This window comes from Trachypithecus francoisi, unplaced genomic scaffold (genome assembly GCF_009764315.1).
Source record: "Trachypithecus francoisi isolate TF-2019V2 unplaced genomic scaffold, Tfra_2.0 Lachesis_group5, whole genome shotgun sequence".
NCBI classification, from domain to species: domain Eukaryota; kingdom Metazoa; phylum Chordata; class Mammalia; order Primates; family Cercopithecidae; genus Trachypithecus; species Trachypithecus francoisi.
The window spans coordinates 13861633-13883130 of NW_022681470.1; the positions used below are offsets into that span (position 1 = coordinate 13861633).

The window sequence follows — 21498 nt, forward strand, 5'->3', positions numbered from 1 at the left end:
TCTCCAATATTTAGTATGGTCAGACCTTATAGTTTTATCCATTTTAATAGGAGTATATTATGGTTTGAATGTGTCCCCTCCAAAATTCAGGTGTTGACATTTAATGGCCAATGTGATAATATCAAGAGGTGGGACCTTTAAGAGGTGGTTAGGTCCTGAGGGCTCCTCACTTGTGAATGGGATTAAGAGATGTCGTGTAGGTTTTGGCTCTCTTGCCCTTTCACCCTTCACATGTGAGGACACAGTGTTCCTCTCCTCTAGAGGACACCACAACAGGGCACCATCTTGGAAGCAGAGGGCAGTCCTCAATAGACAAAGGAACCTGCTGGCATCTTGATCTTGGACCTTGCAGCCTCCAGAAACTATGAGAAATACATTTCTGTTCTTTGATAAATTACCCAGTCTTCTGTATATTGTTATGGCAGCACAAAAGATCTGTGACACTGTGTACATGTACTTAATCGTGGTTTTACAGTAGTCTCCCTTTCTCTGCTGCTTCACTTTTTTGTTTGTTTATTTGTTTGTTTTGAGATGGAGTCTCGTTCTTGTCGCCCAGTCTGGAGTGCAATGGCGTGATCCCATATCACTGCAACCTCACCTCCTGGGTTCAAGCAATTCTTCTGCCTCAGCCTCCTGAGTAGCTGGGCTTACAGACATGTGCCACCATGCCCTGCTAATTTTTGTATTTTTAGTAGACAACCTGTAAGGCAGGCTGATCTCAAACTCCTAACCTCAGGTGATCCGCCAGCCTTGGCCTTCCAAAGTGCTGGTATTACAGGCGTGAGCCACAGCGCCCAGCATGCTGTTTCACTTTCTGCAGTTTTAGCTACCCATGGTCAACCATGGGCCAAAAATAGGTGAGTACAGTACAAAAAGATATTTTGAGAAAGAAACATTCACATAACTTTTATTACAGTATATTGTTATAATTATTTTTATAATATTTTATTATATAATATTTTATTACTAGCTGTTGGTAATCTCCTACTGTGCCTAATTTATAAATTAAACTTTATCATAGGTGTGTATGTATAGGAAAATCATAGTATACATCGGGTTTGGTACTGTCTGCTGTTTCAGGCATCCATTGGAGGTCTCAGAACATATTCCCCCCTAGATAAAGGAGGACCATTGTAATTTACATTTCCCTAATAACCAATGTTACTAAACATTTTTTCATGTGCCTATTTCCCATCTGCATGTCTTCTTTGGAAAAGTGTCCCAATCTTTTGACTATTTTTAAATTGTGTGGGTTTTTAAAACTTACTGAGTTTTGAGAGTTCTTGATCCCATATATGCTTTGCAAATATTTTCTTCCAATCTGAGGCTTACCTTTTTACTTCCTTAACAGTCTCTTATGAAAAGCAGAGAATTTCTAATTTTGATGAAGTTCAGTTTATCAATTTATTTTTCTTTTATAAATTGTGTTTTTGGTGCTGTATCTAAGAAATCTTTGCCTAAACCAAAGTTACAGAGATTTCTTTTCCTATATTTTCTTCTAGAAGATTCATAGTTTTAGGTTTTACATTTAAGTATATAACCCACTTTAATTTTTTATACAGCATAAAATAGGAATCAAAGCTCCTTTTATTTGCATATGTATATCCAATTATTCCAGCACCATTTATTGAAAACACTATCTTTTCACTACCAAATTGCCTCACAAAAATTATTTGCAATTTTAAAAATACATGAAAAATTAACTTAAACTGGATCAACCTTAGTTGACAATCCATAGTCTAAGTATGTGGGTGTCTATTTCAGGGCTGTTTATCTGTCTTTATGTCACAAATACACTGTGTTGATTACTGTAGGTTTATAATAAGTCTTGAAATTAGGTAGCATGAATCCTACCATTTGTTCTTCTCACTCAAAGTTGTTTTGGCTATTCTAGGTTCTTTGCATTTCCATATAGAGCCTAGAATCAACTTGTCATTTTCTACAAAAGAACCCCCTTGGGTTTTGATTGGAAGGATACTGAATCTATAGATCAATTTGAGGAAAACCAACATCACAATATTGAATCTTCTGACCCGTGAGCATAGTACATCTCTCATTAAAGTCTCTAAAAAATTCTCTCACAATGTTTTATAGTTTTAGTGTTTAGAGTTTGCATATCTTTTGTCAGACAAGGACTTCGTATTGTTGATGCAATTGTAATTGGTATTTTTTGAAATTTAAATTTCTGTCTGTTGATAGTGTATGGGAGTACAACTGATTATTGTATATTGATCTTATATCATTGCAGTAGCCTTTTTGTAGAATCCATCCTATTTTCCACATAGATAATCATGTCATGAAGAATAAAGACAGTTTTAGTTCTTTCCTTAAAATCTGGATTCCTTTTATGTCTTTTTCTCCCCTGGTTGCACTGTCAAGGATTTCTACTAAAATGTTTAATAGAAGTGGTAAGAGCAAACATTCCTGACTTGTTCCTGTTAAGTATGGTGTTAGTTGTAGATTTTCTTAGATTATTTTTGTCGGATTAGGAACATTTTCCTCTGTTTATAGTTTGTTGAGATGTTGGAATAATCAGGAACAGATGTTCGATTTTATTGTATTTTTTTGCTGTTTATATCAAGATGCTAATATGGTTTTCATTTTTAGTTAATATTTTAAATGACATTAATTTTCTAATATGAAGCCAGCCCTCTTTTCCTGGAATAAACTCCACATGAAACCCATATATTATCTTTTTTACATATTGTTAGATTTTATTTGCTAAAATTTGGTTAGAAATTTTACACCTTTGCTCACGAGGGATATTAATGTGTAGATTTTCTTTTTCGTCTTTTCCTGGTTTTGGTATCAGTAATGCTTGTCTCATAAGAAGTTGAAAAACAAGGGGACTGGGCACATTGGCTCACACCTGTAATCTCTCAGCACTTTGGGAGGTCCTGGCGGGCAGATCACTTGAGGTCAGGAGTTTGAGACCAGCCTGGCCAACATGGTGAAACCCCGTCTCTAATAAAAATACAAAAATTAGCCAGGTGTGGTGGCACATGCCTGTAATCCTAGCTACTGGGGAGTCTGAGGCAGGAGAATCATTTAAACCCGGGAGGCAGAAGTTGCAGTGAGCCGAGATCATGCCACTGGATTCCAGCCTGGGTGACAGAGTGACACTGTTTCAAGAAAAATGAAAAGATAAGAAAAGTTGAAAAATATTTCTTCCTCTTCAATTTTCTAAGAGTTTTGTAAAATTGGTATTTCTTCCTTAAATGTTTAACAGTGCATGTCTGCTGGCGATTGATTCTTTCGGCTTTCATATGTTTGAAAGTCGTTTTTATTTTTACCTTATTTTTGAAAGATATTTTACTAGGTATAGAATACTAAGTTTACAGAGCTTTTCTTTCACGCAGTGCTCTAGTGGTTTTTTATAGACGTTGCACCATTGTCTTCTCACTTGCATTGTTTCCTATGAGAAGTCTGCTATCACCCTTACATGTGTTCCTCTATAGATAAATGTACTGCTTTGAAAATTTTCTCTTATCACTGGGTTTGAGTATTTTTATTATGATGTATCTTGGTATAGTTTTCTTCGTAATTTTTGTGCTTGAGATTCATTGAACTTTTTGGATTGTAGTTTTAACAGTTTTCATCAAATTGGGGGGAAATTTTGACCATTATTCATCAGATATTTTTCTATTCCCCTCCTCCTTTAGGATCACCTATTATATTAAAAACTTGAAGTTCCACAGCTTACTGATGCTTTTTTCATGTTTTAAAATTATTTTTTCTATCTTTTTTATTTCAGATGTTTTTTATTGCTTATGACTTCATTAATTTTTTTAAAAAATGTCCAATCTGCTGTTAATCCCCTCACCCATTCAGTGTACTTTTCATCTCACACATTGTAGTTTTCATCTCTAGAAGTCTAATTTTAGAAAAATATGTTCCATGTCTTTCTTAACTTGTTGAACATATTGAATACAGTTTATGATCATTGTTTCAAGGTCCTTGTTTGCTTATTCTAGGATCTGTGTCAGTCCTGAGTTGGTCATTAAATGTCTTACTAAGAAGACCAAGCCTCCTTGGAAAAATGAATAATTACAGATTTGGGACAAGAAATGTCCAAGATGATCCCGGGGCATCTTTCGGTGTCAGAAAAAAGGAAGTCATCAAAGACCTCTTGCTACTGAGTTTTCATTTTTGCCAAGCCTTTCTCTCTTGAGAGAGTTTATGCTAATATTTCCAATTCAAGTTTAACATTATAAGGCCTCTGTTTAAATTCTTTGATTTTATAATCATACCTCTATTCCTAAGCTGTTTAAATAGATATGCATATAAGAATATGTGGAGTGAAACAGCATGATGTCTAGGATTCAATGTAAAAACTTCAGCAACAATAAAAATACAAACAAAAAAAGATAAAATGTTGCAAAATTTTGGTAATGAATCTAGGTGATAGGTATTTGGGGGTGTTTTATGTTATTCTATGTGAGTGCTTGAAATTTTTTAATTTAATTTTTTAAAAAGAGAGATAGAGATTGAGAGAGGGAGATCCTCTTGCCTAATAAGATTGTCACCCTCATACTTTCTCACTCCTCTTTCCCCACCCAGGCTGTTGCAACATTGGCTTGTGCTTACCATTTTGGTGTTCAGATCCATCTTCATTTTTTACCCTAGGGATATTTCTTACTTTCTTGGAATTCAAATAATGAATTTAAAATAATATTACAGTTTTTTTAACATTTCTAGATGATTTGTAGTAGGAAAGATTTTAGGTAATCTAATCCACACTATTTTGGGAAATGGAGGTTTTTAGCTGAGCTTTTAAAATAGATTTAATTGTTTCTTAATATACAAGAGGCAATCTATAAAGTAGCCATCTCTTTATCAAATATCGTCTCACAAATACATATTATTGGTCCCCAAAAAGTATAAATGAATGAAAGTAATCCTTATCCTCACTCTGAGAAACAACATAATTCAAAGTGTATTTCCTACCTTCCATGTGTTGTCATAATAATTTGTGTATATAGAGGCTAACATAGTAATGTTTTCAGTGGGGGGAGCATTACAAAGCTTTTTGTTTCAATTTTGCCTCCAGAGCAGTGGGTGTACAGTACTTAGCCAAGTAATGAAGAACATCACCTTAAATTGCACAGAGGCCAACAGGTTACCAAGCATTATCTCATTTAATCTTCACAGTGCCCTTACAGCACAGCAGGTACTGTCATTCTACATTCACAGATGGAAAGACTGAAGCCCAGGAGGTGAAGCAATACAGCATGACTCACACATTAAATGCCAGTGCCAGGACTTGAGCCTCAAGGTTACACCACCCCACAGCATTTGTCCTCTGAAAGGCCAGGCTATCTTCTCACAATGACTGTCAGTGTGTTCATTTTCAAAACCTAAACTACCAAAGTCTTAAAAGATGAAAACAACAAAAAAAAATTAACTGAGAAGAAAGGCACCCACAGCTTCAAAATCCAAAGAAGAAAGTAGACTCTTTTGTTTTAGATCCAAGGGAAAACAAAAACCAAAAATCAAAAAATAAAAGTGGTGAGATAGAATAATCCCTGAAGGAAAACAATTACCTTCTCCAGGTTTAGGAAGATGGTCAAATACCTGCATACCCTCCATGCTTCTAGGAAAACGTACTACACATATTCTTCAGGAAGATGTGAACGCTCCGAAGGGGCGCCCCTCCGCAGCTGGCTGACCAGCCATCCTCTGCTCTGTTATTTTCATCCAAACATTTAGATCTGTGGCCGAGTAGATATTAGTGGCTGGGTCAAAAAGACAGTTCTGGTATGAAATATTTATACTTAATTGGCCTCTGTGTCTGTCTGTGTAGTTTTGCCAAGCATTTTAATAGTTTTCCTTGAGTATTCTTTATTCTTTTTTGGAAAGAACGCTATTCAGAGTAGGAATGGGGGGAGTAGGGGACACAGCACAAAAGGTTGTCTCCTCTGAAGGCTTTGGGCACTCTTCCCAAAACAGATGCAGAAGGGAACGCTGGTCTCTGCCTTGAAAATAATGTGGGATATTTACTTTGAAGCTCACCATTGTTATTCTTTGCTTCTTAGCCTTTCTGATTTAAATTCCAGTTCAGTCTTGATTTTGTAGAATAATCAAAGTAATGAATTGGAGGAAAATTATAATTTCTAGTATACAATAGCATGAGATAGAGATAGTGTGACTTTTCATTTGCAATTTAATTTTTATTGTATTTTATTTATTTACTTATTTATTTGTAGAGACAGTCTTGTTCTGTTGCCCACGCTGGGGTGCAAGTGGCACAATCATAGCTCACTGCAGCCTTGACCTCCTGGGCTCAATCAATCCTCCTGCCTCAACCTCCTGAGTAGCCAGGACTGTAGGCTCATACTACCATGCCCAACTAAGACAGGGTCTTGCCCTGTTGCCCAAGGTGATCTAAAACTCCTGGCCTCAAACAATCCTCCTACCTCTCAAAGTGTTGTGATTACAGGCGTGAGCCACTGCACCTGGTCTGCAATTTAACTTTTTTTTTTTTTTTTTTTTTTTTTTTTGAGGCGGAGTCTCGCTCTGTGCCCGGGCTGGAGTGCAGTGGCCGGATCTCAGCTCACTGCAAGCTCCGCCTCCCGGGTTCACGCCATTCTCCTGCCTCAGCCTCCCGAGTAGCTGGGACTACAGGCGCCCGCCACCTCGCCCGGCTAGTTTTTTGTATTTTTGTTTTTAGTAGAGACGGGGTTTCACCATGTTAGCCAGGATGGTCTCGATCTCCTGACCTTGTGATCCGCCCGTCTCGGCCTCCCAAAGTGCTGGGATTACAGGCTTGAGCCACCGCGCCCGGCCTGCAATTTAACTTTTAAATAAGGCATTTATTTGAATAATTCTTATCCAGTATTTAAAAAATATATTTTTATCATTAAATGGTAGTATATACATTTGTCATTAAAAAGTACAAAGTATTTAAAAATATAAAGGGAACAAAAATCACCCACAATTCTACTATGCTGAAAAAAGATTAAGTATATCATTTTCCACATTTTTCTATACATTTTAATTTCTCTTAAAAATTTGAATTTTATTATATATAGTATTTCTATACCTTGTTTTTGTGAAATTATATAGCAAGTGTTTCTCTGTTATTGCCACTCTTATAAACATAGTTTTTAACAATCTTCATGTTATTCCAAAGTATAGATGGTCACAATTTATTGGGTGATTCCATCATTATTTAATTTTTTTCATTTTGGTGTATTAACAAAATCATCGTGTGCATTCTCTAGTTATATCTTTGTCTGAATCTTTGATTATGTCTTTACCATACTTTCCTAGAAGAGAAATTACTGAAACAAAGGATCAGCACAATTTTAAGGCTCTCATTAAATATTTTAATTTTTTTTTCCAAAAACAAACTCCCAAGTTACACTCCCACAAGTTGTGGATGGGAGGGCTGGATTTCCTGAACCCTTCCCAGTGTTGCTCAAGTTTCTTGGTTTACCCCTTGCCTCCTCCGCTGGAGAAGAGGAAGCCCAGAGCTCTGTAGGCTCCAGGTAAGGTCTCCCCTCCCCGGTGTCCACTCCTCTCCCACAGGGTTGATGCGGGGCAGTGCTTCGTGTGTTTCTCCATGTGTTTCTTCCATGTGTCCATGAGCAGGAGCAAGGAGGAACAGCAGAAATCTGAGTACTTCTGGAAAGACCCTCATAACTCCCCCTTCCCAGCACCCCAAACCCCTGGCCAACAATCCATCACTGCAATCTGCCTTATTGACCCACAGAACCACTCCCATCTCCCCCTTCACCACAAACTCCCAGGTCATCTCACCTCACCCAGACACATTCTCACACAACTCAGCGACCTGGATGCACCGTCTACTCCTCCCCACTTTTGAAGACTTCCAGTCAGTCATCAGTTAAATCCCCTATATCCTCAATCTCCTACTTGGTTGCTCCCGTCAACTTCTTACTTTAATTAGAACTTGGCTCTCCCCTGATGACACCATGTTCCCTGCAGCGTTTTAACATCATAGCTCATTTTTCTCTACATACCTTGAATGACTTGATCTGGAGTGGTAGTTGTATGCTTCCTCTTCCCCATAGATGCTTCCAGACCATTATCCCTCCACCCTCTCTAAATACCCCTAACTTTGAAACTCCTGTTGCAGAACATGGGCTACCCCTCCTGGTTTCAATCATATACTTCTTCCTGTGACACCTCTCTTCATTTATTAAGGATTTCAGTGTATGGCTGACGTTCCCTGTCTCTAACACAACTCATGTCATAATTCCTAGTGACATCAATACCCACATAGAGTCTTTGCTTGTTCCGTCTCTGGACTCCCAGTTCCTTGCCCTCTTCTCCAATGCTGTTGCTCACCACCTCACCACTGACTCCACCCCACACAGCTACCTACTGGCAGGGTTCCACCCTTGGTGTTATCGTTCCCAGTAGTTGCATCTCCTCCATAATATCAACATCAAGAATCCCGTTCTCCAGCCACCACCTCTTCTCTTTTTAACTCACTCTCCAGTACTCCAACCATTCTTTGTCTCCAGCAGGCTGATCCCCAATAATCCATTGGTTCCACCCTATGCCCCTGCCCCAAACCTTGGAGTCACTCTTGATTCTTGCCTGCTATGCTCTATAAATCTATTTGGCTCTCCTTTGTGTATGTAGATGAACTGACCACTTCTTAGCACCTCCATGATTGACAACTCGTCTTTGTCATCACTTCTCTGCCTGGGTGACTACAGTGGTGGCCCCCTCCCTGCCCTCCAAGTGCCCACGCTTGCCCCTACAGTCTGTTTCCAACACAGCAGCCAGGGAGACCATCTGGCAATGTAAGTTAGATCATGTCTCACCTCTGCCTAAAACCCTGAAGTGGATTCTCATTCAGCGTAAAAGCCAAAGTTGTTTCTGTTCATTTGATTTTGTTTTTAATTAACAGACTTTATTTCTTTTTTTTTTTTTTTTTTTTTTTGAGACGGAGTCTCGCAGTCGCCCAGGCTGGAGTGCAGTGGCCGGATCTCAGCTCACTGCAAGCTCCGCCTCCCGGGTTTATGCCATTCTCCTGCCTCAGCCTCCCGAGTAGCTAGGACTACAGGCGCCCGCCAACTCGCCCGGCTAGTTTTTTCTATTTTTTAGTAGAGACGGGGTTTCGCCATGTTAGCCAGGATGGTCTCGATCTCCTGACCTCGCGATCCACCCGTCTCGGCCTCCCAAAGTGCTGGGATTACAGGCTTGAGCCACCGCGCCCGGCCCAGACTTTATTTCTTAAAGCAGAAGACTAAAGTTTTTGCAGTGCATCCCAGGCCCTGTGGGATTATTCCTCCCCAGCCATCCATGCCTCCAACCTCACCTTCTACCTGTCTACACCTTGCTCACTCCCCTGCAGCCTCATCCCATCCTGGACATTCCTTGAAGACAATAAACCTGATCCTGCTGGGGATCTTTGCTTGTTCCTCTACCTGGAGTCTTCAGCCCTCCATCTTTCACTTCCTTAGGTCTCTGCTCAAATGCCATCTTATGAGAGATTACTTCAAAAACTCTCCACAAAAAGTAGCCACCACCATCGCCAGCCCCACATCCCTATCTCCCAACAGCCAGCCCACCTCCCTATCTCCCTTACTCTGCTTGCCTGTTTCCTTTCTTCATTTCCTGTCTTTCCTTTCTTTCCTTCTGTCTTTCCTTTTTCTCCTTCCGTCCCTCCTTCCTTTCTCTTTTGTCTTTCTCTTTCCTTTCTTCTTTCTTCCTATCTTTCCTTTTTTCTTTTTCTCCTTCCTTCCCTCCCTTCTTCCTTCGCTTTTTCCTTTCTTCTCTTTCTCCTTCCTTCCTTGCTCCCTCTCTCTCTTCTCTCTCTCTCTCACTCTCTTCCATTTTCTTTCTTGCTTCTTTCCTTAATAGACTATTTTAAAAACAGTTTTAGGTTTATGGCAAAACTGAGGGGAAAGTATAGAATTCCCATATGCCCCCACACACGCACAGCCTCCCCCACTGTCAACATCCCACACTCCAGAGTGGTATATTTGTTACAATTCATGAACTTACACTCCCCCCTCCAACCCCATAGTAATTATCACCACCTGACACACTAAATATGTAACCAATAATTTGTTTATTGTCTATTATGTTCCTCTCCAGAATGTAGGCTTCCTGAGGGGTGGGGGCATAGCTGATTTCTTTTTCTGTGGAATCCCCAGGCATGCCTGATGTAATAGCCACTCAAAAATATATTTGTTGAGTATTTGAAGGAAAAATGTGATAGGCAAACCAAAAACTTGGGCGTTTTGCTGTTTTAATTTGCATTTCTTTGGTGATTTTTTTTTTTTTTTGAGATGGAGTCTCGCTGTGTTGCCAGGGCTGGAGTACGGTGGCGCGATCTCGGTTCACTGCAAGCTCCGCCTCCCGGGTTTACGCCATTCTCCTGCCTCAGCCTCCAGAGTAGCTGGGACTACAGGCGCCCGCCACTGCGCCCGGCTAATTTTTTTGTATTTTTTTAATACAGACGGGGTTTCACCGTGTTAGCCAGGATGATCTCGATTTCCTGACCTCGTGATCCGCCCGCCTCGGCCTCCCAAAGTGCTGGGATTCCAGGCGTGAGCCACTGCGCCCGGCCATTTCTTTGGTTATTAATCATCTCAAACATCTTTTCATGTGTTTTTTGGCCATTTGTACTTTTTGGAAATTGTCCATTTGCTTTTACCTATTTTCCCCAGGAGTGTTCATGTTTCCCTTATTAACCGTTAAGTGCTTAACCCGTTAAAGGTATTAATTTTCAGTGTCATATGTATTAAAAATATTTTGCCAGTTTGTTTTTTGACCTTAATTTTGTGTGTGCTCTTTATGTATTTTACTTACAGAAGTTTTCAATGTTTGGCAGTTTAAGTGTGCCAGTGTTTTAATATATGCTTTATTTCCCATTATGTTTATATTTAGAATGCCCTTTCTCAACCCAGTGCCAGTTAACTTTTCACTGGCGTCTTCTTCTAATTCATTCACTTGATAAATATTAAGCACCTTTGGAACCAGGTTTTATTCCATGGGCTGGGAATCAAACAGTGAGCAAAACGGTTTTTAAAAAGAGCTTGTCCTCACAGAGCACGTACGCTCATATTTTATTACTTTATGTTTAACTCTTACCTCCTGCTAGAAGTTTCGTAATTATAAAGTGTGGCATAAGAACCTAAGTTTATGCTTTTTCCTTTTTTTAAAGTAACCTTTTATTGAAATGTAACATTTATACAGAAAAGTGCCCAAATCATAAGCAGACATCTCATTGGATTTAATGAGCACACCCAGGTATCCACCACCCAAGGGAAGCAACGAAGGTGACCCCACCCAGCATCTATCCTGTCTCTCCTTTCTTTCTTTCCTTCTGTTTTTCCTTTTTCTCCTTCTTGGTCCCTATCTTGGTCATTGACTCTGTTCTAGAGGTCACAATCTCATGGCGCCAATCACCATAGACTCGTTTTGCTTGCTCTTAAACTTTACATAAATGGCAACTTGCAAAAAGTGGAAACTTTAGTGACTGGCTTCTTTTGCTGGCCTTGTGCTTGTAAGATGCATCCACAATGTGAAGATATGTTTCTTGCAATAATTTGTAGAATTTACATCTTTACAGTATTCAACATTCCCATTCAGAATCATGATATAGATCTTCATTTAATCAAATTTGTGCACGTGTTGGAAAATTTAAAGAATGTATTTTTATAGTATTGTAACTTGGTAATTTATGGCTTTAGTTGCTATTGAAAGTAAATTTTCCAGCATATTTTAAAAATGGTTCTTGCTGATAAAATAGCCGGTGATTAAAATATATGTATATAGTTGTCATTTTACATGTAAAATATTTTAATCAGCTTGTCTTTGATTACTGGTAAAGTAAGCACATTTCCATGTGTTTATTGATCATATTAATTTTTACCTTTTAATTGCAGCTACTGCTGCTTCTGCTTCTTCTTCTTCCTATTGTTAATTTTAACAATTCTATCCATCTATATCTATCTAAATATATATAACCTATCTATCTATCTATCTATCTATCTATCTATCTATCTATCTAGAGACGGAGTCTCGCTCTGTCGCCCAGGCTGGAGTGCAGTGGCACGATCAAGGCTCACTGCAAGCTCCGCCTCCCAGGTTCATGCCATTCTCCTGCCTCAGCCTCCCAAGTAGCTAAGAATACAGGCACCTGTCGCCACACCTGGCTAATTTTTTGTATTTTTAGTAGGGATGGGGTTTCACTGTGTTAGCCAGGATGGTCTGGATCTCCTGACCTCATGATCCGCCCACCTTGGCCTCCCAAAGTGCTGAAGTTACAGGCGTGAGCCACCGCGCCCAGCAACAATTCTTTATATTTTAAGGATATTTTTGGAATATGTTGTGGAAGTATTTTCCCAGTTTATCTTTTTTCTTGTTGATATTTTTTGATGTATATTTAAAATATGTGCAGAGGCAAATCTATCATTTGTTTATTTTGTGATGCTTCTTTGCACTGATTTTTAGAACACTTTTTATCAAGTGACTTATCTTCCCTTCTTTTTTTTTTTTTTTTTTGAGGTAATGTCTGTATTATATACTATATATATTTGTATCTATTTCTGGGCTTTATATTTTATTTCATTGATATGGCTAGGTATAGAATTGTACAATTTAAATTATTATAGCTCTATAAAGCGTTTTGATTTTTTTTCAACATGAGCCATTTTTCCTTATTCTGCTTTTCCCAACAATTTTCGGTGTTCTCATTTTTTCATTGTATCGTTTCACTGAATTCCAAAAAAAAATAAAGAATTAGAATTGCATTAAATGTGTAAATTATCTCGGCCAGGTGCGTGGCTCACACCTGTAATCCCAGCACTTTGGGAGGCCGAGGCGGGCGGATCACGAGGTCAGGAGATGGAGACCATCCTGGCAAATATGGTGAAACCCCATCTCTACTAAAAATACAAAAAAATTAGCCGGGCGTGGTGGCGGGCGCCTGTAGTCCCAGCTTCTAGGGAGGCTGAGGCGGGAGAATGGCCTGAACCAGGGAGGTGGCAGAGTTTGCAGTGAGCGGCGATCGTGCCACTGTACTCCAGCCTGGGTGACAGAGCCAGACTCCGTCTCAAAAAAAGAAAAATGTGTAAATTATCTCAAAAAAGTTTACATCTTCCTATTATTTGTCCTATCCAGGAAAATATACACTTTTTTATTGTTCAAATATTCTTTTATGCCCCTCATTAAATTGTTAACTTCTCTTCAGGTGCAATTTTCTTGTTAGGTTTATTTCTATGAATTGTATATGGTTTTGCTATTTTGAATTTAAATATTCTTTTAAATGTATTGCTAGTTGGTTATTAGTGGTATATAGGAAAAGTGTTTCTTATATTGCTATAATAATGATAGCTAAACTTTATAGAGTGAAACAAGGAAAGACAGTGTAACACAGGTGGTTAGGCGACAGGGTTTTGGAGTCAGATTACCTGGATTCAAATACCAGTTCTATTACTAGGTGTATGATATTGGGCCTCGGTGTCCTCATTTGTACAATGGGGGTGATACAATACTTGTTTCATAGGATGCATGTAAAGTGATTAGGTTATACTCAAGTTTCTTTAGACAGACTAATCATATAACTTACAAGTAATAATTTTTATCTTTTTTGATATTTTTACTGCTTTTCTGTATGTCTTACAACAGAAATTTCTAGGAAAATGTTTACCAATATTGTGGTAATTAACATCCTCAACTGCTTCCTGATTTTAATGAAAACATCTTTATTATTTCATTGTTAACTATGATGGTGGGTATCTGTTAATTAATAGATCTTACTGGGAATGAATGTTGAATTTTACCAAATGCCTTTCTAGTATTTATTGTGATGATCATTTTTCTTTTCTGAAACCTTTCTGTGTGATAAATTGTATTATTAGTTTTCTCATATTGATCCATCCTTGCATTTCAGGAATCAAATATCCTTGGTATGGTATATTCTTCTAATATATTGCTGGATTTGATTTGCTAAAACATTTTAAAGCTTTTTCTCTATACTTGTAAGTTCTATTGGTGTCAGTTGCCTCCTTTGTCCTAGGTTCATCAGGCTTGTTAACAAGATTACATGTTTATAAGTTAATTTGGAATGTATATGTTGATTTGGAAAGATTTACGTATATTGTGCTCTGCAATAATTTGTTTAGAATGGGAATTAATTTTTTGTTGAAGGTTTGAAAAAACCCATAAACAAACTACACACCCATCTGAGTTGCCTGACTTTATTGAATGCAGTCTTTGACAACTTATTTAATATCTTCTATACTTATTGATTTATCAGGGAATCTACTTATTGAGTTAATTTATGTTTTCCTAGAAAATTCAACTTTATGCTGTCCAGAAGAGGCATACTAACTCATAAAAATTAAAAGACTGACCCAGAAAGCACAGCAAAAAGAAAAAAAAATCACAAAATGATTGTCAGTCCAATTAAAATTCAAGACTGGAAGAATTAATGGGTCACAGAAGGTAGTATTTTGTTGACAAAGGATATGATCTTCCATCATATATATTAAGCCCTGAATAATGTAGCCAGGTCATATATAAAGGAAAACTTGTACCAAATGTAAGGGATTGACAGGAAAAAAAAAAGAAAAAGAGATGGAAAACTTTAAAACATTTAACTCATTTCTTAACAGATCAAGTGGCAAAATATAAACGTGGATAAGGAGACTGAGTATCTTTCTTGTGTCTTCACCAGGCAGGCTTGGCTGGCCCACTTTAGCCTAAATCTCGGGGTCCAGCAAGCATTCACATCACATAGCTCGGGTTTTACTGAGCTGGTTCCTCTGCCTGCTTCTCTGACGTGTTGACCCGCGGAGTACACGAGAACTACAACCCCCAGCATGCACTGCGGTCAGTGGCTTCCTCTGGGGCTTCCCATCCAGAACACTTTATTCCCACCAGTCACCGCTCTACCCTCTCCGCGAAGCAATTTCCAGCTATCTATCTGGGAACTGTAATCTTTCCATGTCAGGGAGAAAGATGGTATAGAAGGTTGGATGGGTAGTATTCAGGCTCCCTCAAAAAACAAAGCACACTCATACAGGACCAGAAACCCCCTTTACTAACTGGGACCACCTGTGGGTCTCAGAGTCAGAGGGCCAAGAGGGAGTAGGACACAAAACCAATGTCTTCCTACCTTTTCAGGAGGTCACTTGGCTCAGTGAGTTTCAGCAGATGAGAGAGAGTATGCTCTTCTCTCTTTCTCTCTTTTTAAAAATCCAACTCCACCTCCTTTATTTTGAAAGGAAGTCCCTCCTGATTGTGCTGTGTGCCCAGAGGAAGACAGCGACTGAACCCTACGAGATAAGTTTTCCCTCTAGTGAAGCTAATGAGGGCTTGGAAAGAGCAGTAGAAAGACATGAAGGTTTTAAATGCCCTCCTTCTTGGTTCCATCAAACAGGCTTATGCATGCCCTTCCAGAGCAATCAGCCACTGCTGCAGCTGCCACAGCTGCTGCTACTGGTCAGATCTAGCAGCCTGCTAAAGCGGATTATGCTAAGAAAAACACACGTACACATTCACACATACATGCATGCACACAGGCACACACACACATGCACACATACAATTTTATTTCCTTCCATGATAGGAGTTGAAGGTTGAGTTAGAAGGGAGAGAACAAAAAGGGAGAGAACATGTAAGGACAATAATACATGTGGGGTAGTCTCATCTTTACAGCCTTGAAGTTGTCCAAACTGCAGACAAAAGGGGGAACACTTTCAATCCAGTTGGAAACCTTTCTCTGGTGCTCTTGTTTATAGCAAGTAGGTGTGTTATATAAGGGCCTGGCTCAACACCAGCCTCCTTTAGGAGTCGGCTTTCTGGGATCCTTTAATTAAAAGTACCAAGACACAATGTGAAGATGAAAGACTCAGCAGATATGTGGACTGCACCCAGCACTGCTGGTGGTCTGCCCAAAACTAGTGAAGGCACAGGGCGTCCTGTCCCTGCTTGCATGGGGGTCTGGCTCAAACACCTGCTTGGGAATTGGGGGACAGTGTCAGGTAAGCTGGAAACCCTGGAGACTGAGCCCCACCTGCCCTCAAAATATGTCTGTATGTGGTTGCCTGTGAACATGCCTGGACGCCTAGGTGCCCCCTACCTCCGGAAACTCCCTAGGCTCAGTCCATGCTGTGCACCTGCCAAGGTAACGTGCCCTTTGCTGTGCCTACTGTTGACAGCCTCTGGACAGATGGACTTTTCCAGGTTCTTCCACTGCTTCCAGGGCTTCCCATTTATGTGTTTTTGTTTCTAAGTCCAAAAGTCTCAGACTTCCATACTCAGAGCTCCTGCAACTTGGATCATATCCGTGACCCTGAAACTCAAGGCACCTACCTGAGAGATCTTTTAAAGAGAACTGTTTATTCACTTAACACATGCTTATACCCAAGCACAGACATGACCCTACCTCCTTTTCACAGGCTGCCTGGTAGTAGAGAACCCATCACACCTGTATTCATGGACCACCCCACTCCCCACTCTTATGGGTGTTGTTCTTATAAACCATATTTCCCCAGGGCAGGGAGTCTGTGGATACTAATGAGTCACACTAATAGCAACGATCCAGATTTCACAGGCTCTGATCCTTGCAGCACTCCCAGTACAGGAGGGCATCCCTCTCCAAGACTTTCTGTGGACCCTGAGGGGTGTGTCACAGGTACTCACAAACAGCCCTTCCTTTGTTCTGCTCAGCTGCCCAGTCCCCACCCAGTTAATGGCTACAGTTGGCCCCCACTCCTCAGTGAAAACATCTAGGTCCTTCCTGATTTGGGGTAACAGACCTCTCTTCCACCCTGTGCAACTGTCACTCCTCTAAAGCAGAACTGCTCCTGGCCCCTTCTCCCGGAGCCCCTTATAAATCAGCACCTACAGTCTTGCCTGCAGATCCTTTGACCCGTGGACCATGCTGAGCTACAGACCACTTTCTAACAGACACCACACTGGCCTCCCCATATTACTGTCCTCCTCAGCTACCTGCATCTTCATCCACCTTCAGACAAAACCCCATGCAAAGTGATGCTGCCTGAAGCCACACATGAGTTTGCCCGTTAAGTTTAGATCCTAGCTGGTGTCCAGATGAGGACGCAGGTGACATTCGTATCTTCTGGCTAGTTACAAAATTCTTTGAAAGGGAAAATGCAAAAACAATCAGATCCTAAGTTAAATTGTGGAATGGAAAGGCCCGTGTAGCATCTTCTTGAATTGTGTTTTGGGGCAGCTCCTTCCTTAGGGCAAGCATTCAGGGACTAGCACTGTGCTATCTTAGTTCTGAAGTATATGCATGTCAATGAATCCACAATATTGGTTTGAGTTTCCACATAAAAATGATCAGCAAGGAGGAGTCCATTCTGTTCTTCCAGTGATCCACAGAGTGAGATCAGAAATTTATCAGCCAGATGACATGGAAGAGTCTTTTGGATAATATGTGTAATGAAAATTCAAACAAATTTATGAAAGAATTCTGTGAGTTACTTCATAGTCTGATTGACACATACACTTGACAAGGTGAGGGAGCCCTCTCTAGACAAGGTGGGCCACAAAGAGCTTGGCCTCTGGACTCAAGTCTTGGTCCCCCAACTGCCTTACTATCTGGGTAATATTGGTCAATTCACTTTGCTTCTCTGAATCTGTTTTCTCACCTCAAAACTGAAAATTCTTGCTGAATTATTGTAAGAATTCAAGATTTAATAGGTGCTCAGTAAATGTTAGCTCTTGGAGCCATGTTATGTTAGCTCTTGGAGCAATGTTAGCTCTTGGAGTCTGGAAATAGTCTTTGGAGGGGACTCATATGAACCATATGCTTATCACCACCTCCATGTCTGTCTTTGAAACATACCCCACTGTCTCTCTCTTTCTCTCACACACATATGTACACACACACACACACACACACACACAGTTAAGGCTATGGGTCCCGACTGCCAGGGTTTGAGTCCTGGTCCCACATCCTTCTCCCTGTGTGACCCTGGCCACCTTACTGAACTTGTGGGTGTCCTTTGCCCTCATCTGTTAAATGGGGACTTTTATGGGTGGTATGAAGATCAAATAAGTGAATACATTTAAACCACTAGAACAGTGTCTAGTACATAAAAGAGTGTACATGGGTCAACTATTATTATTACTATCGATTATTCATGATTCTTCTGGGAATTAAAAACAAACAAACCTCTAACTATTGGTGAGAATCCTAAATTCTCATCTTTCCCGCTGACCTTCCTTCTGTAACCTTGAATGCATCTCTTTCTTCCATTCACACATCTTCTTCCTCTTCCAGAACAGCTGGTACAAGTGGATCTGCTCCGCACCTATAACCTAATTACCTCTCAGGCTCACACAAGGCTCTGGTCACTAAGCAAATGATCTCCCAAAGGGATTATTCTCAAGCAGCGCAGAAACTGTCCCTATGCCTCAGGTGGCCCCAGAACTCCTTCGTACTAGCAACTTATCTGTTAATAAAGTTAACAAAGGAAGGTGGCCTTCCAAGAATGTTTGTTTGGGCCAATGCCTGGAAGAATGAACACTTGATCCTGAGAGACTTGGCTGAGCAGTGCTGGGTCAGCTTGACCAGAGAAGACCAGCCATCACCCACAGCAAGAACAGCTCTGACTCAGACCCACTGTTCTCCCAGCCTGTTAGCAGCCCATGAACGATCTTTAAGTGACGCCTGGCCCTGTCACATCCCCGCTCAACAGGGCTCTTGGGGAGGATGTGTGGACCAAGAACAGTGCTCACCCACATCACCTGTAAATGTGGCCGTGACAGCCAGCTGGCATGGATGCTAAGTAACAAGTGGTGTTGGGGCACAGATGTGGCAGGAGCGCTTTGGGGCAGAGAAAGAGGTGGTGTGAGTGAGGACATAAAGGAAGGAAAAAAAAAGCCTCATGGGTTACAGCGCCTCTCACCTTTGGCTCTTCCTCAGAAGACTGGTAAAAGAAAGCAGGAAGAGAAATTGGTTTCCTTGACTTCTCTAAAGCAAGCGTTCTTCAGAAAAGAGAATCGATCAGCCTGGTTAAAGTGGATAAACTATCTGATGTCCATCAGAGAGGTGTCCATTAATGGCTGTAAAATGGAAAGATCAATCAATGGGACCGATTAATATGTATGAAGAGTTGAACTAGGCAGAGTGAAAAAGGCTTGTATACTGGATAAGAAAGGGAAAGCATTGCACACCATAGGATGCGTTTGTTTGGCTAAGGTTTCTGTTTTGATCACTGGGTAATTGTATAGAGCAGGGGTGTATGGTAGAGAAATAAAATCTATATCTAGAAGTTATTGACTTTATGTACAAAAGCACTGGTTGGTGCCTATTTTTGTGGACCACTCCATCTTAAAAATAACTTTGGTTTTGTACAGCCTAGTTGTGGTGGAAAAGGAGCTCCAAAGAGTAAGCAAGTTTCCTACAAAAAGAATCCAAGCTGTTGAAACTACAATTAAGAAATGCAAAGAGTTACTAATTTTACTACTTGGAGGAAAGGAAATTTACAAGCAGGAAAGAAACTGCGGATCAGGGCAAGTTGTAACTCTAGAGGTTCAGAGATAGGAGCCCTAATTACACCAGGGCAAGAGAGGACTGTTTGGGGAAATTTCTGAAAGATGAAATAGGAAAGCTGAGGGTCAAAATGATATTGTGATGAGAATAGAGAAGACATGTTTGCACGGAGCTCAGCTGGGTAATCATGAAAAGAAGGAGGAGTGAGGGAGGAAACTGAAAATTGAAATAAAGAACAGAAGCACAGACCATGAAATATGCCAAATATAGTGTGCAAATACTCAGAAGGCATGGAAAGATAAGTTAGAAGCCAAAACTCAGTTATCACTATCGTGTGAAGGAACAATAGAACTCTTAGCAAAAATAAATGACTTAGCATGAGACCAATACTGCTTTCCTTAGGTAGCTTGGTCCAGAGGGAACAGGCTGATATCACTCCCTATCAAGGGTTTTTAGAACGTTTAAGTGAGCTCTACAAGCGGGAGACATGGTGATGATTATTGACAGTCGTTATCTTTCAAGGGGAAGAAGCAAACTGACATTCCACATTAGAATTCGTTAGCACCACGGAACACAGATTACAGAAATACTGGGAGGACTTCTGTCTCCTGAGCACATTAAGCAATATTTGCAAATGTGTTCAGGTAAGTGTTGACTCTCTCATCATGCTGGACCAGGAAATGGTTCTCAGCAAATCGTGGCATGATTTTTTTTCAAAGTTGGGTACATGAATATTATCATAACCAGCTAAGAGCAGGGAGACGTGGCATGGGAGACTAACAGTGCAGCTTTTAAGAGAAGACATAGAAATCAATCTAGTAACAAATATTTATTGAGCATTGGAGTGTGCTAGGCACCAAGAGAAAAGAAACCTCCACAGCTGATAAAGCCTTTCAAAATAATGTCCTCAGTTAATTTGCACGTTTCCATGAGGTAGGTGGTGTTAGCCATTTCCATTAATGAGAAAAAAAATGAGATTCAGAAAGGTTAATTAAATTGGAGATCTCCTGATTTTTAGTTTTATATCCTTCCCGTGTACTTTCCAGGCTTATATTCTGGCTCTATCACTTCTCAGCTGAGTTACTTCAACCAGTTATTTATCCTTTGTGTTCTCAGCTGTCAAAATGAAATTGCCAGTGCCTACCTGGTAAGGAGTGAGAGAACATTTATAAAAATGCTCGGCTGGGTACCTGACACATAGGAGGTCCTCAGTAAATTTGGTTTCTCTCCCTTTCTTCCTGAAGCACAGTGGCAGATGGATTCAGCCAGCCAGCCTAGGAAGCACAAGCCATGCACCCTGCTGAATCTGTGTTCTAGGGTAGGACATGGGGAGTCCTTTTGCCTAGAGGGATGGCGTGCGAGGCCTAAGAGGACTTGAGCAGACTCCTGAAGGAGGAGCAGGATTTGCTGTGGTGGAGAGGTGGTCAGGGGTTGAGCAGATAGGAGAACCAAGGAATCAAGGCAGGAAAAGAGGGGGGATGCTTGTGAAGGGCCAGGAGCTGCTAACTAGTTTGCTAAACAGCAGGCCAGGATTTAGAAGGAGTTGGAGAAGGGTGGAGGGAGCTGAGGCTCTTGTGAGGGGAACTTTTATGTTAAGGGTTCCAATTTGGCCCTGTGAGTGAAGGTGAGTTAGGGAAGGTTTGTGAACTTGGAGTCTCACCTGTAAAGATTAATCTGGCGCCAGTGTATAGAATGGACTGTCAAGGAGGAGGTGGAAAATTTATATTTTATAGACACACACAGACACAGCCCTTTTTATTATAAAACACATAATCGACTAAACACAAATGGCTTGGACATTAATTTTACTCTTGTAATTGATTATAGAGGTTTTAAACTGTTGTGTTTTTGCCTTTGTGACATATTATGGCCGTATCTAAAATTCATTTGATGTTAAATCAAGAACAAAACTCTTCAATTCTATTTTTGTTCCTAAGGTAAAATATAATCTACTTTAAGTCAATTCACTGTGTCATAAACTTTCCAGGAAAGGGAAACTTGATAAAAAGCAGAGACTCAATGCATATGACAATAAT

The 21498-nt window shown here is 40.3% G+C and overlaps 1 long non-coding RNA gene across 1 annotated transcript in view; it reads left to right on the forward strand.

Annotated features, from left to right (window-relative positions):
- Positions 1-4292, forward strand: part of LOC117075769 — a 28495-nt gene extending 24203 nt beyond the window's left edge. The window contains exon 4 of the long non-coding RNA XR_004434111.1: positions 3975-4292. This is a non-coding gene — a long non-coding RNA (uncharacterized LOC117075769). The remainder of the gene's footprint in view (positions 1-3974) is intronic.
- The last annotated feature ends 17206 nt before the right edge of the window (positions 4293-21498 follow it).